Source organism: Mastomys coucha, unplaced genomic scaffold (genome assembly GCF_008632895.1).
Source record: "Mastomys coucha isolate ucsf_1 unplaced genomic scaffold, UCSF_Mcou_1 pScaffold22, whole genome shotgun sequence".
NCBI lineage: Eukaryota > Metazoa > Chordata > Mammalia > Rodentia > Muridae > Mastomys > Mastomys coucha.
Window position 1 is genome coordinate 33,652,064 of NW_022196905.1, and position 19,063 is coordinate 33,671,126.

At 39.6% G+C, this 19,063-nt stretch overlaps 1 long non-coding RNA gene across 1 annotated transcript; it reads right to left on the reverse strand.

Moving 5' to 3' along the window:
- Positions 1–97: 97 nt before the first annotated feature.
- LOC116070733 lies at positions 98–19,062 on the reverse strand. The gene is made up of 2 exons (XR_004110540.1): positions 18,879–19,062; positions 98–1,323 (listed from the first exon to the last, which is right to left on the reverse strand). It is a non-coding gene; the product is annotated as an uncharacterized LOC116070733 (long non-coding RNA).
- Position 19,063: the final 1 nt, after the last annotated feature.

Consider the following 19,063-nt stretch of genomic DNA (forward strand, 5'->3'; position numbering starts at 1 on the left):
ACCCTGACAAGCCAGATGGCTGTTGTTATTTTATTCTTTCTTGAGTTTTATGGTAAAGGGTACTTCATACTCATGTTTACAAAGTCAGGCTATATGCAAATGTTCTGGGATTTATTTCATTTTTATAATCACATTTTCTAAGGTTAATATTATAAATACACAACAATCAATTTAAAATTAATTGGCACACATGAAAGATGTTTTGCATTATTACATTTGTGTATGTGTGCATGTGTATGTATGTGTACCTGTGTGTGTGTGTGTGTGTGTGTTCTTTCATGCCACAGCATGTATGTGGTGGTCATGGGGCAAGTTGCCAGAATTGGGTCTTTTCTTGACCACATGGGTCCCAAGGATGGAGCTTAGCTTATTGGGATAGGTAGCAAAAGACCTTACCCACTCAGCCACCTCTCTGGCTAATTCAATTTGCATTTCACAGTGTTGTAGCAGCTCTTCATGTAGATATTAATCATATAGCCCCTTTTCCAGTTACCTCATATTAAAATCTCTACTGGTCCATGAGTCTTTATTGGGTTCTGAAATTATTTTTATATACCAAATACAGCCACTCTGTTGCTACATACACCAAAGTTTCTCTTATTCTGAGCTTTCAACATACTTCTGTCCCCCCCCCCCAATTTGTTTAGGGCTCCATTTTCTTGTTCTGATTAACTCACTCTTGGCCCCATTTCCTTATATTTGTGAAGATAACCAACTGCGTCTCTTTCAGGTCTGCCCTATGATGACAGTGAATGGCCTTACATCCAATTGGAAACTTTTATGACTTGGTGACTCTAAGTGGTGACTTTCTGATTTTAAGGAGTTATTTTCTTAAAGTGTGTTCTATGGTTATGGGGTACATTCAGGGCCCATTGCCTCCAACCACCTCTTAAGTTAGGTCTTCCTCTCTCAAAACGTGGGTTAAGAACCTGAGCAAATCATAAATAAGTACACCCAAACATTGTGAGGACATGATTCCTAACACAATCTAAGTTGACACAGTTCATTGTTTCTTCCTGTTCTTCATATTAAGCTTGATATACTGATTGAAGGAAGACCAGCTAAGGGCTTGATGTGGCAATGACTGTGCAGCTCAAACACACAGTCTTAGAAGACTTTGCTAGTTCTAACACCTGAACTCTAGAGCCTTGAATGCAAAGTGTTCAAGGAATGCAAAGGACACTAGTGTTCAGGAATGAGCCAGGGATAAGAGGACATCAGTGAGACGTGGAAGTGCAAAAGGGAAAGGTCTTCCTAGTTGGAAGAAGTAGCAGGTGGGTCAGAGCAAGGACCTTTCATCGAATTCTTCCAATTCCTAAGAACCTGAGAAAAAAAGAAACACATCAGTTAGGAGAGAAGTACACTTAGTTTCCAAAAGATGCCCTGGTTTAAGAGCAAAGGAGGGATAACAGAGGAATCAGAGTTTTTGAAGACATTGATTAATTATTGAGGGTATAATCAATGAGAAGCAAGGCTGCTGTACAAGGTAGATGTATGTATGTGTGTTTGTATGTGTGTGCCTGTATGAATGCATGTGATTGTGTTTGTAAATATGTGCCTGTGTGTGTATGCATGTCCATATGTGTGTATATGTGGTCATGTGTGGGGGCATGTACATGTGTATGCATTTTTGTTGTGAGTGTTTTCAATGTTAGGAATTAACTCTGGGCTGTCTCACTAATGTTGTGTGTTGCCCTGGTGCTGTTCGTATTCTGAAGTTAATTCTGCTTCCTCAAGAGGGGCTGCCCCTGACAAGGAGTGGATCATGCACTCAGGTGATTTCAGGTGAACTTTCTCTGCATTTTAATGGATCAAATAAAGGCTAGAGCCTGTGATTGGGCAGTGGAAGGGAAAGGTGTGACTGGAGGTTTTAGAGAGTTAGGGAAGAGTAGGGAACAAGAGAGGAAGAAAGACAGAGGGGAGAAGTAGAAGAAAAATGGAGCAGAACCACATGGCCTGGAGAAGCCATAAGTAGCAAGAGGTCTCATACCTGGGGAATAGATTAGTGTAGTGGTGGATCTGCCCAATCTAGGCATGCAGGTTATGAATATTATAACCAAGTTGTGTGTTTTTTCATGGGGTTATTGGGGTTGGAGATTTACTACAGAAATTTACTGCAGAGCTACATTCACATCCTCTTCCTTCTATCCTTCTAGGGCTTTTTGTTTTTGTTTTGTGTTTGTTTTTTGTTTGTTTTTATTTTTATTAGATATTTTCTTTATTTACATGTCATACGATATTTCCTTTCCCAGTTTCTGCCCGAAAAAAGAAAAAAAGATAAAATAAAACAAAAACAAACTCCTGTCCCCTTCCCCCTCCCCCTGCTCACCATGCCACCCCCTCCTGCTTTCTGACCCTGGCATTCCCCTACACTAGGGCATAGAACCTTTACAGGGCCAAGGGCCTCTCCTCCCACTGATGACCCACTTGGCCATCCTCGGCTATACATATGCTCCTGGAGTCATTAGTCCCACCATGTACTCTTTGGCTGGTGGTTTAGTCTCTGAGAGCTATGAGGTTACTAATTAGTTCATATTGTTGTTCGTCCTAAGGGGCTGTAAATCCTTCAGCCTCTTGGGTCCATTCTGTAGCTCCTTCATTGGGGATCCTGTACTCAGTCCAATGGATGACTGTGAGCCTCTACTTCTGTATTAGTCGGGTACTGTCAGAGCCTCTCAGGAGACAGTTATATCAGGCTCTTGTCATCCAGCACTTGCTGGCATCCACAATAGTGTCTGCATTTGATGACTGAATACGGGAAGGATTCCCAGGTGGAGTAGTCTCTGGATTGTCCTTCTTTCAGTCTCTGCTCCTTAGTTAGTCTCTGCAACTCCTTCCATGGATATTTTCTTCTCCCTTTTAAGAAGGAATGAAGCATCTACATTTTGGTCTTCCTTCTTCTTGAGTTTCTTGTGGTTTGTAGATTGTACTTTGTGTATTCAATCTTCTGGGCTAATAACCACTTATCAGAGAGTGCATACCATGTGTGTTCTTTTGTGATTGGGTTACCTCACTCAGGATGATATTCTCCAGATTCATCCATTTCCCTAATAATTTCATAAATTCATTGTTTTTAATAGCTGAGTAGTACTCCATTGTATAGATGTACCACATCTCACTAAATTACTGTGGCTGTGGCTGGACCTTGAACACGTCTTTTAGTCCACACTGACCTGTGGTTGCAATCGCTTTTCCTCAACTTCTCAAATAGTCAAGCATGGAACTGCCATCACGCACAGCTTTAAACGTTAACATTAAATATTAACCTTTCTTCAGCAAACAAAAGCAAAGTAGAAGAACGATATGGCCATGAGTCCCCCTCATCCGTCCCCTACACCAAATTCAAATAATATATTTCATTTTCAAGTTTTCCTACTAGTATGTTAGCTGGAGAAAAATCAGTAAGTCTTTGAGTCATTCCACCTTTAATGAACTCAATTTGCTTTCTCTTTTCATCCGTGAACTGGAACCTAATATTTTGCTTTTGAATACTTGTCCAGAGAGAAATGGTATTTTCAAGAACAAAGAAAAGTAATTACTTTTAATTTAAAACTTGTGTTAGGTGAATTAACACTATTTGGACTTACTATTACCATTCAGTAAAAAAATAATTGATCATGGTAGCTTACCAACAGTGAGTTCCTGAGTGGAGGCAATTCTGGTTAGCTTGCCCTATATCAGATAAGGATAGTTTCCACGGGGCAACATAAAAAAATTAATTTTTTTCCAGATAAAATTGATTGAAGCAAAAGTTCTATTTTACTGTAAATTTTCCCTTGTATTCTTTGAACTCTTAACTTTACTACTCAAGATCTGGTCACGATCGGACTTTTCTAAGCACAGAAGTACCAGTTGTTCTCCCTCCTCATTTTTTACAACTTAGTCTGGTGCAACGACCCTGACTGTGGGTGTAAAGTTTTTGCATCCCACATGCACACCAGTACATCTTTTACTCAAGTTTGGGGATGATGAAAGTTTCTTCTGTTGTCTAAGCATACTATCATCCCATACCCGGAGGTAACCACAAGTTAAGTCTCTTAGTCATGGGGTGTTGAAGTGTTAGTGACTGTTGTGGATATAAAGATTATGAGATGTAATTATTATTGATGTTACTGTTATAATTATGCCTTGGGGCTAGATAAAGAATGCACCAGTATATAAAAATATACTTCAGAAAGCATAATCAGAGCATTGCTTCAACAGGGGATCCACCAAGGCATTTTCTCCAATCATCTGATAGAACTGTTGAACTAATCCATTTCAAGCTGTTCTTTAATTCAGCCAAGCTGAGCAGGGAAAGTGACTGATTCCGGTACAGGGATGTCCATATGACATTAGAAGTTAAATTAGCCTTTTTATTCCCCAAGGCCTTGTCACAGCATGTCCTGTTCTGAGTCAGAGCTGTCCATTCCAGACTTCCTTTAGGTCATTCTGAGCCACCCTTGTTGCCCAGAGGTTATCTATCCTACACACTTCTCCCCAAAAGCTTTACTGCAATTCTTCCTTCTTGTAAACTTCCGACTCTTCCTCACCTCCTGCAATAAAAGATGTGTACTGCTGTGCTCTGGCTTGCAAATTGCTTTTCCAACCAGTCTAAATGGCAGGTTGCTGAAACAGAGCATGCTGCTCCATCCATCAAGGAAACTGCACATGTGACTTCTGTTTGCTTACAGTGTCCTTTCTCCCTGTTTTACCCAATTAACTCCTAGCCTCCTCTGACCCAGGTCTTCAGTGACATTCTGCACGATGTCTCTGGTGACCCCTCACCCTTGAAAGAAATAACCTTTTCTTCCACTTAGCTAATTGTGTACTTTGTCTGTAGCTGTCACTGAGTGGCTCACATCGAATCCTGCCTCTTTGGGATTTGGGGACCAGGTGAAATGTGTTTCAAAATGTAGACTAATGCCTATCAAGAGGCTAATCTCTGCTGCACTGATTTCTATCAGTTTGAATGTCGTTGGGAAATTATTCCACTTTCAACTTAAGTAATATTTACTTTGCCTGTGCTGTGTGACATCAATGAGGATACCTAGAAGATCAGCTGTGAATAACGCAGAGGGATCTCTGCTTTGATAGTAGTTTCCTCTCTAGATACAGGAAGGCATATTATACATACAAGTTTCATCTGCAACTCAATCAAAAGCTCCAGAAGAGGGGGGATGTGTCTCCTATCCAACTTGCTCTCTACACGTGGACACTGTCTGCCTTCAATACATATTAAATAAGTGACTGGGCTGGACAGTCCCACCTCCTCTACAACAAATTAGGTTCATGATTTGCAGTTTTGTCTATTGGCATTTTAAAATCTAGAATCCATGTTGAGCAATGGATCGCACCAGAGTGTCTGGCTCTAATTTTAGGAGACAGAATGTTACAGGGCTACCAACCATCTGTTTCCTTTGAGTAAATCTGTAACTGTGAAGTGTGAACACAGATTTTTATAGCACTTATTGAATTTTTAAACTACACCATTTTTGATTTATTGAAGAAAATTTAGAAATTTTTTAAAGCAAGAAAAAAGTAAAATTTATCTAGGGGTAATTTTTGTAAACTGTGACTAAGTCTGCATATTACCTTTTAGCTTTTATATGTATCTACAAAACACATATATACATGAGATAATTAAGTTTTGAATATAAGTAATATGTAATAATACATGGTTAATTTAAAGTGCATTATAATACTTAATAAAACAATGTTATCTGTATTTCCCAAAGCTACAGTATTTGTGCTAATAGACATGTGTTTAGTGTTTATATACCTATAGTCTCTTATGTAAAGTTTAAAGGAATCTGGAGATTATTTTCCCTCTAATTTTACTGGCGAGTATTTCTTTAATCAAGAATTTGTAAAATTATATACAGCCAGTGACTGTGAAAATGCAAATTAAAATGAATCTTACTCTTGTGTATATAACTTAGGGAACTCCCCCTCATAGCTCTGCTCCATAGCACTCAAATTTATACTTGCCTGAGAACAGGGGAATAAAGGATTTAAGGATGTATTGGGTGGCACCCTCACAAGGTAGGCAGATTTATGATCGTGTTACTATGAACCTCAGATATTGCTCAAATGACATTAGTAGGCTAACTTACCAGGATTGAGTGAAGAAGTGTGGGAGATCCTATAGGTATCCTTAATTATTTTGATATTACTCCCCTCACCTAGAACATTAATTCCTGCTAATGGCTATGGTTAATGAACACACTCCCCTGTGTATGTTTTAAGTATTATGTATCCATGAGAAATGGGATGATTCTTATTACACTTACTTTAAATTCTATGAAAAAGCCTAAAATTTAATTAAAATTTACCCACAAGTATTAAACTTTGGAAACATTTTGCTGTTTATAAACAAATATTTTTAATTGCATTACCCAGTGAACAATGATAGCAATTAATAAATATCCTTGGGTTAATGTACAGGTATATGAAAATGCATACATCTATTTGAGGTCTGAAGCATGGTAGGATATATGTGGCCATACTATGTTAATAAGCACATGGGCTCCGCCATTTATTTAACTTAGAGTATTGAATATTAAATCAAAATGCTTTTTCGGAATTTGCATCATATTGTCTATATAATTATCTGTATTTCTGCATATTGCTTTTCTCAATAAGCAAAACATTTTGAACACTGTCTTCTTGTCATAAATGTACTTTAACTACAGCTGAAACTATTCCCTGAAGCTTGTTTTCTTAGACATTGTAGTTATCTGTAAAAACATGAAAATGACAAGCATTTACTGAATATTTTCTGTGTATCAGAAGTGCTAAAAATTTCCAAACACACTCTTATTTCTTACATGTGAAGCTTAAAGAATTAAAGTTAAATTTCTAACTTCATCTTGGGATGTTGATAAATGTTTTCAGATACAACACAATCCTATTATACTAAGCTGAGTTAGAGAGCTTCTGAAAATTATGAGCAGCAAATGTTGACTACTTTCTCTTGTAGGCAGTAGGGAAGGGCATTTATTAAAGCTGACTTTAGGAATAGGTGTTTTGTTTTCTAAATGAGTGAAGCAAAACCTTCTACTTTCAGAGGCCCTCTTATCCTTCATGCAACAGCTACATGAGATGGTCTCAACATCTCCAATCTCTGACGGTCAGATGTATCCCTAACCTAAACCCTCCTCAGAAACAAGGCTTCCGTAACAATGACAGACACATTGCCTTACAACAAAAAATTTCCTTTGTCCCCTGGTTCTAGAGGTGCAGAGTTTGAAACTGCTACTTCCAGAGTCAAACCTACTTTGTCAACTTCCAAGAAAAACCTCTCCTGGCTTCTGTTGGCATCCAGTGTTCTCTGCTTTTATGACATCATGACTACATTATGGGTCACCTCCATCTTCACAGGATATTCTTACTTGTGACTTTCCCTGTCATTTCCTTTTCATTCTTGTGAAGATACCCCATTAGATCAGTTTGATTCTTATGAGTATCCAAGATGCTGTGTACTCAACATTTAAACCATTAAAGACACCTGCAAAGACCTTTATCCCACAAACCCACCATATGCCATAGTGCTGGATTAGACACACTTTTAACAGCCAGTATACAACCCACTTCACCGTAGAATCCCAATCTCTGCCTTTTGAAAAATTATATAAACAGCAAGTTCTGTGTTTTGAGTGTATAAGGCAGAGTAAAGGAATGAATGTCCTGCCATCATTATTGGTGTCCATCTTGCTAGATTATTTTCTGTGAAATCACAGTGGCATCCTCACTCCACCTCTTCAAACAGACCTTTGAGACCAGAAACCTGAATCACTCCTGCTTCTCTTTCCTAAACCTGCTATGAGTGTATAGCCAAGCAATTTATGCTCTATAGAATTCAGGTGTAGCTTATATAAAAGAGAAAAAAGTGAACCTGGCTGTACAGGGTTGCTGTGAGTTTTAAGTACCATCATGTGTGCAAGCTACTGAGTCTCCTGGCACACGATGCACCCTTGGTGTGCTTATAGGGTTTACACCTTGGCCTTTTTCTGACTTCCATTTCTAATTTGGGTTTCTTTCACAGGTGGTAGACCAAAAAATCATATCCACAGAGTGTAGGCTCAGCTGTAACTCTCTGAGAGTAATTTTCTCCTGTATCTTAAGTTCATGTGAGGCAGCTCACTCTTATGCTAATGTTCTGACAAGATATGTGAAGCTAAATCTGTCATCCTTGGAGGATTTCCACCCCCACCCCACTTCTCAGAAGCTATTGTCCTAGCCTGTTCAGGATCTATTAAATTCCTCTCCCATGGATTCTCATTTTAGACAACCAAGATGGCAGGCTGTTCTTGGTTCCTACAAACCCCAACATACACTTGAAACAAGGTGGTCCCAGCACATCCTGCCACTGGCTTCTCCTTTTAAATGGCTGGAAGACATTCATTCTTCATGCCTACATATTCTGTTCCCTCCTCAGGGTTAAGAACATATTTCCATCTCTGCTCCATGAAATGGAGTTTCTAATCCGAGTCAGCCTCCATCCCTTCCTTTTCTCACACAATGGCCTAAGTCTGAGCAACAGAATAAACCCCAGTATACCTGTATGGTTGGGCTCAGCACCTAATTCAGAACTATCCTTCTGTATGTGCTATGTATGTTGAGAGGATGTTCAGAAAGTGCTGCTGAAATGTTCTACTTTAACCTTGCCCAAGGCCATGGTTTGTATTTCTAGAGCATGGGTAAAGAAGAAAGTATTAACAGAGCTATTAAAAACATCAAGAGCATGTGTTGGAGGTTCTCTGGCTGTCTTGGGAATGGACTGATTGCATTGTATGAACCCTGTTCCAAAAGCCTCTTTCAGGCAATCTGTCTTTGGGTTGGAGGGACCATCCATCTTCTTGCCTCTTTAACTTATAGGTGATGACAGCTCCCTAGAGTTGTCAATACCCAGACCCAACTCAACCCTTGTTGACTCCTTAACACTGACCACATGAATGTGCTGAATCTCTTATCTCTCCTCAAATGAGTCAACCTGAGCATGCTATCACTTTTCTGCTTGCTCTGTAGAAAACTAAGTGAAATCCTTCCATTGGGATATTGAGGTCAGGATTGTTACAATGTTCAAAACAGTGTATTGTGTGGAAATGCCTGGAAACTGTGGATATTTTGATTTGGCAGAAAGAGGTGAACTATAAGTACAAACTAAAGACAGAGGCACAAAGCAGAACCACAAACATGAGTGTGGTGATTTATTTTGTCAGCTTGATGCAAATCTGAACATACCTGAGAAGAGGGCAGTATCATTAAGAAAATGGCTCCAAGAAATTGACCTGTAGGCAAGACTGTGGGGTAGTGTATTAATAAATGATTGTTGTGGGAGAGCCCAGCACAGTGCAAGTAGTAATGCCACTAGGAGGTGGTAGTCTGGGATTGTATAAGAAAGCAGGCTGAACAAGCCAGTTAAACATTGTTCTTCCATGGTCTCTGAATCAGCTCCTGCCTCCAGGTTCCTGCCTAGAGTTACTGTCTAGACTTTTCTCTGTGATGGAGAAATAAACCTGAAGTAAACCCTTTTCTTCCTAAGTTGCTTTTGATCATGGTGTTTTGTCCCAGTGACAGAATCCCTAACTAAGAGAATATGTATCTCTAACTCCCTGCTTCACCCCATGGATGCTTACTCCCTTGGGACATAAAGTAAATTGGGTTTTGTAGTCTAAAACATGATTACACACACAGAGACACACAGACACAGACACACACCGACAGACACACACAAACAGACACACACACACACACAGAGAGAGAGAGAGAGAGAGAGAGAGAGAGAGAGAGCGCTCAAAAAGGAACCTGAAGTAAACAAATATTCAAAGGCTTTCTGGAGATTCCAATGTGGGTTAGTCTCAGGAGTTACAGTGGTACTCCTCCCACACATCTGTCATTTTTCTGCCTTTATAATGTTCCTGTGAAGATCCTATGCTAAGAGAGCCTTGATTCAAATTCATCCTTGGGCCCTGGTGTCCCTGTGATAACTAAGGTGTGGAGAGATCAGAGTATAAACTGTTCTCTTTTGTCTGCAACTTTCAAAAAACAGGTCTGTCTTACATTGTGCCCTTCATGTGGGCTGACTCATCCCTGAGATGGTGCAGCGCGTCAAACATTTAGACTCCAGATGGAGCCCTATAGCTTTCTTCTCCCTGTAAATATCATTGCTACCTTTGAAGGATCACCACAAGCACTTAAGACCATTTGATGAAAGGCTCCTAATTGAATCTTTTGAATAAATGAGTAATTATTATCCTTTCATCTGAAATATGCTGGGCAGGCCCTCAGAATGGGAATTGACAAGATCAGAGAGGAGTCTAAAGTTAGGTCTTGCAAGCCATCATTGCTCATAATTAGTATAGATGTGTTCATTAGCTAGCTTTGTCCCCTACTTATAAGTAGAGCACAAGTTGGAGTCCCTCAGGAAATTGAGTTGATGAGTACAGAGAAACTGAACCATCCATGAACAATTGGATGCAGGTGTTATACAAAAGGGCTTCCTTGGAGCCATGATGCTCTCATATACAGGTCAGAATGACTTGTGACTTTAGGTAGCCATAGGTTATCAGTGAGACTCAATGCTTTCATCTGCAAATGGGGAGTGAGTTAAATTTTGACCAAACATAAGCAGTGTCCGTGTCTTGAACGCACACTAAGTGCAAGTTTTCATGTTCATAAGCACTGGGGTCGGCACCTGATTGTCACATGTACTCATTTTCTGTTTTATTTTTATTTGGTTATTATGTTTTGATATTGGTTTCTTAACATTTTAATTCTGACTACTTTCTCATGGATGTTCAATGAAAAGGCACTTTCCCATTGCCTTCTTCCTCTTCCACTCTCTACCTTTTCAAATTTCTATTTTCTTCTTTTCTCACTTCCTTCCTTTTACCTCACTTTTTTCCTTTCTGGATATTTTAGTTCCCTTACTGGCATGACCCAAATATTTGTTTCCATTTTACAAATATCAAACATTATTTTTGTTTATTTTTGAAACATGTGTGTTTATGTACAAGTGCATGAGCGCATGTAAAAGTCAATGTCATGTTTCCTTCCTTAAGATAAGTTTACTTTATTTTTGAGATAGGATGTATCACTGCGTTTTGGGACTCACAATTAGACTGGGCTACCTGGCTGTTGAAATCCACATATGTTCATGCCTCTTCTTCCCTAGCACTGAAATTACAAGCATACACAATTGTGCTCCACTTTAAATGTCAGTGCTGGGGATCAAACTTGGGTCCTTGTGCTTATATGTTACAATATGAGCTCTACCTCCAAGCCTGAGTTCACTTTTGTTCCAGTAAACCTGTACAACATATGACCTTTATCTCAATGTTATACCTTATAATGAAATTAGTTGTTTAATTGTGTTTGCATTGACTAGAGTTTAGCTAAACAGGGCTGGACTTACCTCAAAAATTAAGGTTTGTTTCATTTGAGTTTTATCTTCTCTGTTTAATCAGACAAGAATTTTAGTCTATGAATTTCATCATTGAATAGGAGGCTATGTAGGATAGAAATTCTTATGATATTTCCTGTTTTGTTATTTTTCAAATAGTATTTAATAGCATTGATTACAGCAAGTTATGGTCTTGCTTACAGTCTATAGTCAGGGAACAGAGTAATCTCAAAAACCATGAGGGTAAGATATGCTATCCCAAAAACCAAGTGTGACTATGTAGCATATTTAATGGACAATGTCTGAACCCATCAACATGATTTTTCAGATTTTATATTCTCTGAAAATTTTCTACATATATCCTGATCATATTTAAAATATTTAACAAAAAGAAAACCTTTGCCAAATTGGTAGAACGAACCCAGGAAATTTCATTTGTGCTTACTTGATAACTTCTGAGAGATTTTATAATATAATATATTTTAATATTTATTATATATCTTTGAAGTTTACTTTCCAGTTGTTTTCATAGGGTGTCTTTCTTAAGTTGTCAGAGAACTTTACATGTTGAGAACAATCATTTTGTGCATCAGGACGTCAGTGCCTTTTTGCCTTTTAATTGCGAATAATACATAGAAAGAATTTAATGCTTGATGACAATTGGTATATGAGTTTTGCCTCAGGTCGTGGTTAGAAGCTCTTCTTATTAAGGCTGTGTAACTATGTTTCTTCTTACCCCATTTGATTTCGCTCTTTTTATTTCTTGCAATTTTTACCAAACTATTTTTCTGTAGTATGGGTTTGAAACAATGGTCCTATTTATCTCCAAAAGTCATCATATTTTGTGTTTAAGATGATGCTTAAGAGAGGCATTCATCATGGAAGAAGGGAGGCTCTTAGGGGACTTGGAGAGTGCATGATAATGGGTAAAATCACCAACAGCACATAGGGCACTGATCCAACAAGGTGTGTGGAAGAAAAAGATTTACAGGAAGGTTTGTGCTTATCTGTCCACCAGGTAGCTAAGTATGGGACAGCGGAAAGGAAAGTCAAGGGCCAGATCATATTGGGCTCCAGGCTTGCTCAAAGACAGCAAGCCATCTCTTCTGGTGGCATCACTTGCACAATGGATAGTAAGTTGTTCATGGAAGGACCCCCTCCAGCATGAAGGTTGAGAGATACATCACCAAGGCCAGATAGGCTATTCCAACAGCCAACATATCCCTTCCTGTGGAAAGAGAGAGCTTCCACTTTCTAAAAGGTCACTCAACTTCCTGCAGTCTCCACTTTAAGGAAGAGAAATACCAGAGATAGAAGAATTCACAGCTTAGAAAGAAAAGTGGTCCATTGGCTGTCCTTAAGAAATGAGAAAGAGAGAGAAAGAATGAGATATAAAAAGAGGTAATTTTAATGTTTCTATCTTGACCTAGCAGTGAGTATAGACTTCCATGAATAATGATAATAATAATACTTAATTATAATAGAAGTTAGCCATTCTGGGTTCTATAATTTGAAAAGCTCAGTACAAAACACAAATATACGTTTTTGTACCCAAAAACCAAGAAAAACACAGCCTTAAAATTACTAAAATTAAAGCTTTTTCTTTTGTTTAACAGGCTCTTCCTTCCAACCTTTTCTATTTAATGTCGATATGAAAACATTAAATTTCTAAATGGGTGATATGACTATCCCTAATTACCCTCATGTATGAAGGCCATTGTTGAATGTGCATACATAAACACATTTTTATATATAAATGTACTTGAACTCATGATACTCCTGGCTCTATCTCTCCAGGGCTGAGATTAAAAACAAGTGACACCATCCTTGGTTTCAAGCATCACTGTTGCCTAACTCACTGAGCGATAAGGGCTAGGAAGGAAAGACATGGTGGGCACGGAGTCTTGGTTGTTTTCTTTTCTTTCATATAACAATGATGTGAACAACTGACTGGTGTGAGAAACTGAAAAGTGTAGGGCAGAAAATGTCAGGGTTTCCTGGCCTCTGTGTTATTTTTAATTGCTATTTCTTTGTTTGAAGCAAGTACGGTTGGGAAAGGAGACCACGGCCTTACTGAGCTTTCAGCCTCTCTGCTGCTTAAAGAGGACCTAGTACCTGTGTTGACTGGCTCTCACCAAACACCTGTGCAGTCAATCTCCTGGAATTCAATGCTTAGGGAGGTCTACAATGCTCAGTGCTCAGAAATAGCAGGGCAGGTGGGCTTACATATTGCAAATATCTTCATCATGCCTGTGTTTGCTCCATTGTCACACTGGGCATCATTTACAGGATATAACTTCAAAGGGAAAATTAAGTGATTCCAAGAGAGTGGACAGTGGTGTGTTAAACTAAGCAAGAGGCTTGAAAGCTGCCAGGCTCTGTGTGAACTCCTTCTGGCTATGACAGAAGATGTTGTTCTTTGCATAAGTGCTTGGACTTGCACTTGCAAATGCTCCTTAGATATTATATGTTTATTATTGCAGAAACCTGGTAATAATTTTCATCTATGGACAAGAGAGCTGGAAGTTGTCTTGAGCAGAGTCTCACAGCTGTCCAGTGTCAGAACTGAAAATAAAGACATGCCATGTGGTCCCAGAATCCAAACTCTGGACCTTGCTCCCCACTCTTCATGTCCATGGACAAGCAATCAAAATTAAAAGCCTTACAGAGCAGGCAGTATGGGAGTTTGGAGTTTGATACTGTGTGTGCTTCTTCTGAAGTCTATGGCAAGGGGCTTCACACAATTCTTATTTAATAAACATCAAAAATCAGAGAAGCATTTAATTGTTTTTTTTGGGGGGGAGGAGGGATGTAGTATAACTTTTCTTCCCAATATTCCTTCCTTTAGAAACCTTTCATTCACCCACACAATAGAATCCTATTCCTCTGAGCTTCAGAGGTAACGCTCTATTGGGTAAGGTTAGCAAGAGAAGCGAAAGAAGAAAGAAGGCAAGGGTCTCAGGGCATATACTGTAGAAAATAAGCACTTTATACAGATTGAATACTGTTTCAGTATATTTTTCTAGATAAAACCATCTGCCAATGCCAAGCCAACCAAAGTCCATTTTAAAACTCTATGTGAAATTTCATATATGTTTTTCTATCTCTAAGTTTATAAGCTATGACAATCAAGCAAGTCTTGAACTTCTGAATTGCTGGCAGACCATCTTGTCTTTGCATGAAGGTGGTTTATTTAAGAACTAGGGCAAGCACAGAGGAAGTTCTGGATGAAGGAAGGGAGGAATGGAGAGGGACAGTGAGGTATGGAGGGAGAGACACACATAGAGAATGAAATGCATTGTATTATTTGAAGTCTTGATTTTAACCCTACTTTAAAGTGTCTGAAATTTCCAGGCAAATCCTTTTCTCTCCTTTACCTTGGTTTGAAGTACAGTGCTAATGTTTAATAGATACAATAGCTCTTGGTAATGCTGCTAGATTCTTGTAAAAGTGTTCTAGTGTTCATTCATGCAAAATTACAGAGTTATAAGCAGTGGCTCATTTATTCATCTGTTATAAGAGTAGATGTGTTTTGCTGGCCATGTCTCCTGCACAAGATAAATGTTATGCACACACAATTCTTGGGAAAGCCCAACATATAGCATTTTATGTTTGAGAAAGCCAAATGTTCCAGAAAGCCAGGTTTGCATCCCCTAACACAATCCTGCAATAACCACTTACAGCACCATTTTTTTTACCCCCAGAAGGATTTTGGTTGTGGAACTAGGTCAGTTGATTCAAAACACAATGGTAACCCAGCCATTGAAGTAAACTGAAGAATGCAACTTCATAAGGCCAGGGCTCACCTGTTCATTTACTACTGCACCTGGTACCTGAGGTGCCCTTTATTAATACAGTGGAAGGGTGTCCAGGGCCATATAGGGCACATGGTAGCTATGAATGTGGCCCAACATAGAAAATAAAATGTATCAAAATACGAGACATTTTCCTTTGAAAAAAAATGACTTGACTTTATGACCCTCTAGCATGAATACTATAAATGACAATGTCATATTATAGTATAATGTTTTTGCAAACTATGGGCCTTGGGTTTGATACTTTTAGATCTGATGCATAGCCTGCCCCAGATAAGCCTTCCTTGTTCCATGTGGTTCAGAAAAGCTAAAATATTAAACATCTCTAATAAAAAGGTTCAATAGTTATTTGTCAAATGTATGATAAAAGTACAGCCTAGGAGTCAATGCAGGGAAGGATCTGAGACAAGAAGGCTGGGAAAGAGCTTTTCCCATGAGCAAACAAGAACCACCATTTGTCAAGGTAAAACCACACGAAGCCCAAGAAGAAGGAAGACCAAAGTGTGGATGCTTCTTCGGTCCTTCTTAGAAGGGGGAACAAAATACACACATGAAGAAGTACAGAGACAAAGTGTGGAGTAGAGACTGAAGAAAAGGCTATCCAGAGACTGCCCAACCTGGGGATCCATCCCATATACAGTCACTAAACCCAGACACTATTGCAGATGCCAAGAAGTGCTTGCAGACAAGAGCCTGATATAGTTGTCTCCTGAGAGGCTCTCTTAGAGCCTGGCAAGTAGAGAGGCAGATGCTCACAGCCTAACATTGGAATGAGCACTAGGTCCCCAGTGAAGGAGTTAGAGAAAGGACTGAAGGAGTTGAAGGGGTTTGCAACCCCACAGGAAGAAAAACAGTATCAAACAACCAGACCCTCCAGAGCTCCCAGGGACTAAACCACCAACCAAAGAGTACAAATTGAGGGACCCATGGCTCCAGCCACATATGTAACAGAAAATGGCCTTGTTAGGCATTCATGGGAGGAGAGACCTTGGTCCTGTGAAGGCTTGATGTCCCAGTGTAGGAAAATGCAAGGGTGGGGAGGCAGGAGTGGGTGGGTGGGTGGGGGCACACCCTTGTAGAAGCAGGGGAGGAGGATGGGATGGGGGGTTCTGGGTGTGTGTGGGGGAACTGAAAAAGGAGATAACACTTGAAATGTAAATAAAGAAAATATCCAATAGAATAATTTTTGGAAAAGAAAGGGGAATCTCTATGAGAGGAGATGGAAGTCCCGATAAAGCTGGGTAACTCAAAGTCAGGATAAACAGCACAAAAACCTATCAGAAGGCTGAGCCCCAGAACTCAGTGTGTGTTCGGCTCCCAGGGAGGAGCACCAATCCCTTCTGGATGGTAGAGGTATCTGTAGGGGGCAGCAAGCAGGTGAACAGTTTTTGCCATTTAAGACCACTTTTTTTTTTCCAAAGTAAAAGGAATCAGGGAATGAGGAAAAGGGTGTGTGGAAGACCAGTTAGAAGCCTTTGTGTGGAGCAGGTAGGTGTCTCTGTGATACAAGGGTTTGCATGAGCCAGTGGCCTCCTTGAGCAGATTCCTACTTCTCTCCAGCATTATGCGAACAGGATAGGCAACTCAGAGTAAATGTTGTTCAGCCACATGCATGAATGCATTCTATTGGGCACAGCTTGAGACTCTTTCAGTGTTTTCTCCTCTCTGTAGCATAAATTTCACAAAATTCCAGTGATTATTTTTTAAAAACAATCCTATTCTGATAACTAGAATGACAGTTTATAGCAACAGTCATCACTTATGTTACAATCCCCACTATTTGGGAAAACTTGTCACACAACTCTTAAATCATTGAGTTGATTCCCCTTGTCTAAACAATAGTGAACAATGTCTTTGGGAGATATTTAAAGAAACCAAATGACTCTGGGCTTAGTGACTCAGTCTGGTAGCCCCAGCATTCTGGCTACCACACCATCAGCACTGTGAGTTCAAACCCCACTTAGGCTGCGAAGATGATTTGTGTGAGCCTCGCTTTCACTATCATCTAAGAGATGGGAATATATTCATATTCTACAAGGAAAACTCAATGTGATAGTCCCAATGTAGGAAGTAAGTACAACTGGGGGTAGCAATAGGCTGCTTCCTCCCAAACCCCATCCTAGCAACAAACTAAAATAATTAAGGCAATAAGTAAAACTGACATGAAAAGATGGTGCCTGGTAGGATAAGAGAAAAGGTACTCCATACTGCATGATCTGAATGTTTCCTCTGCTCTAAGTTTTGTTCCTAGGTTTTTTTAATACTGAAAAAGTGTGTGCTTAGAATTAGGCAGCCAGACTCAGTTTGGATGATCCCAGTCTTGTGGACAACATCTTGTATATCCTCATCTGGTGTCAGTGGAATACATGTTTCTATTTTTCCCATTAAGGCCTTATCAAGTATTGACTTTGGCCACATCAATGTCATAGAGTTTGTTCACAGCCTGTTTGATCTGATGCTTATTGGCCTTGGCATCCACAGTGAATGCAAGTGTCTTCTGTCATCTCCATAGCAGACACTGTGGTCAGGGGTAATTTGTTGATGACATAGTGCTCAAGCTTGTTTCTTCTGGATGAGTTTTTGGGAGGGTATTTGGGCTGCCTCTGGAGCATCAGGGTCTTAGGCTTCCAGAAGTTGGGTGACATGCAGATCTCTTTTTTGAGTATGAATACTTTCAGCCTCGCCTTCATGATTTCCATGGCCTTTGCTTTGGGTTTGGGAGGGCAGGAACTTCCTTCTTCAGTTTCAGCACCATCTTTGCAAATGGAGCTCATTCCCAGACTTAATGGAGATAACTCAATCAGCTATCCATTGCTAATCTCAGTTGTATTTATTTCCTGCATTGGGACTATTATATCCCAATTTCCTTGTGGAATATAAATATTCTGTTTTATGGAGGAGTAAGTAAAATAGAGACAGGTGCAGCACTGCTCACACAAATCATCTGGCCTCCCCCCCCCCACAAATATATAAGACAGACTTTCGTTCTATAATAGCATGCCATTTGATGTACATTGACTTATGCACATCCTTGGAAAACCCATGTTCAGTTTACACTTTTGAATGATTTCTTCACTCTTTAAAGGAAGTGTCACTGAAAGATGCACAGCTCGGAGACCAATATTCATCTTTCAGATTTCATTTCACTCAGTAGAGAGAAAGGTCTCTGCCTCTAAATCAATATTTCTCGCGAGCTCTGTCTTAGGGTCTTGAAACTCTATTGAATCGAATAGGCTGGTCCTTCCCCCAACCCCATTCTAGGTTTCTGAAGTTTCTTGGAAAAGACAAGACAGGACTACCCTCATTAACAAGTCATTATGAACTAGGAAGTCACTTTGAGCAAGATGACTCCTCCATTTGAGATTCTCCCCATTCTTTGGAGTGAAATACAAATGCCAAATGCATTGGAGGGTCTGGGATTCATTTGTTTTGTTGTTGTTACTATTTGATGTTGGATCTAATGTAGAAAAGCAGCTTAAACTTAAGAACTTGTTATGTAAACTCTTGCCCTGAGGATTCTAACAAAATAAGGCAAAATGATCTTGGGGCCATGGAAAGAGAAACTAAGGGAGGGGTGTTTTTTTCTTCAGTGTAAAGGGGAAGGTGACAATTGAGGATTCACAGTCAATAAAAGACTGAAAAAACCATGACCTTTTAGGCCAACACTATTAACTTACCAGTTAGTGAGCTCTGCCAGCACTTGAAGAAAGGCCAACAAGAGAGTGTAAAGCCCCAGTGTGAAAACAGTTCATGAGCTGTGGAATGTGGAGCTATTCAGTGGCAATAGTCACCAAGGTGACATCACTATGGTGTAGTGTAGGAAGGCAACAGGCTCCAGAATGAAGCAGCTTGGGACCAGGAA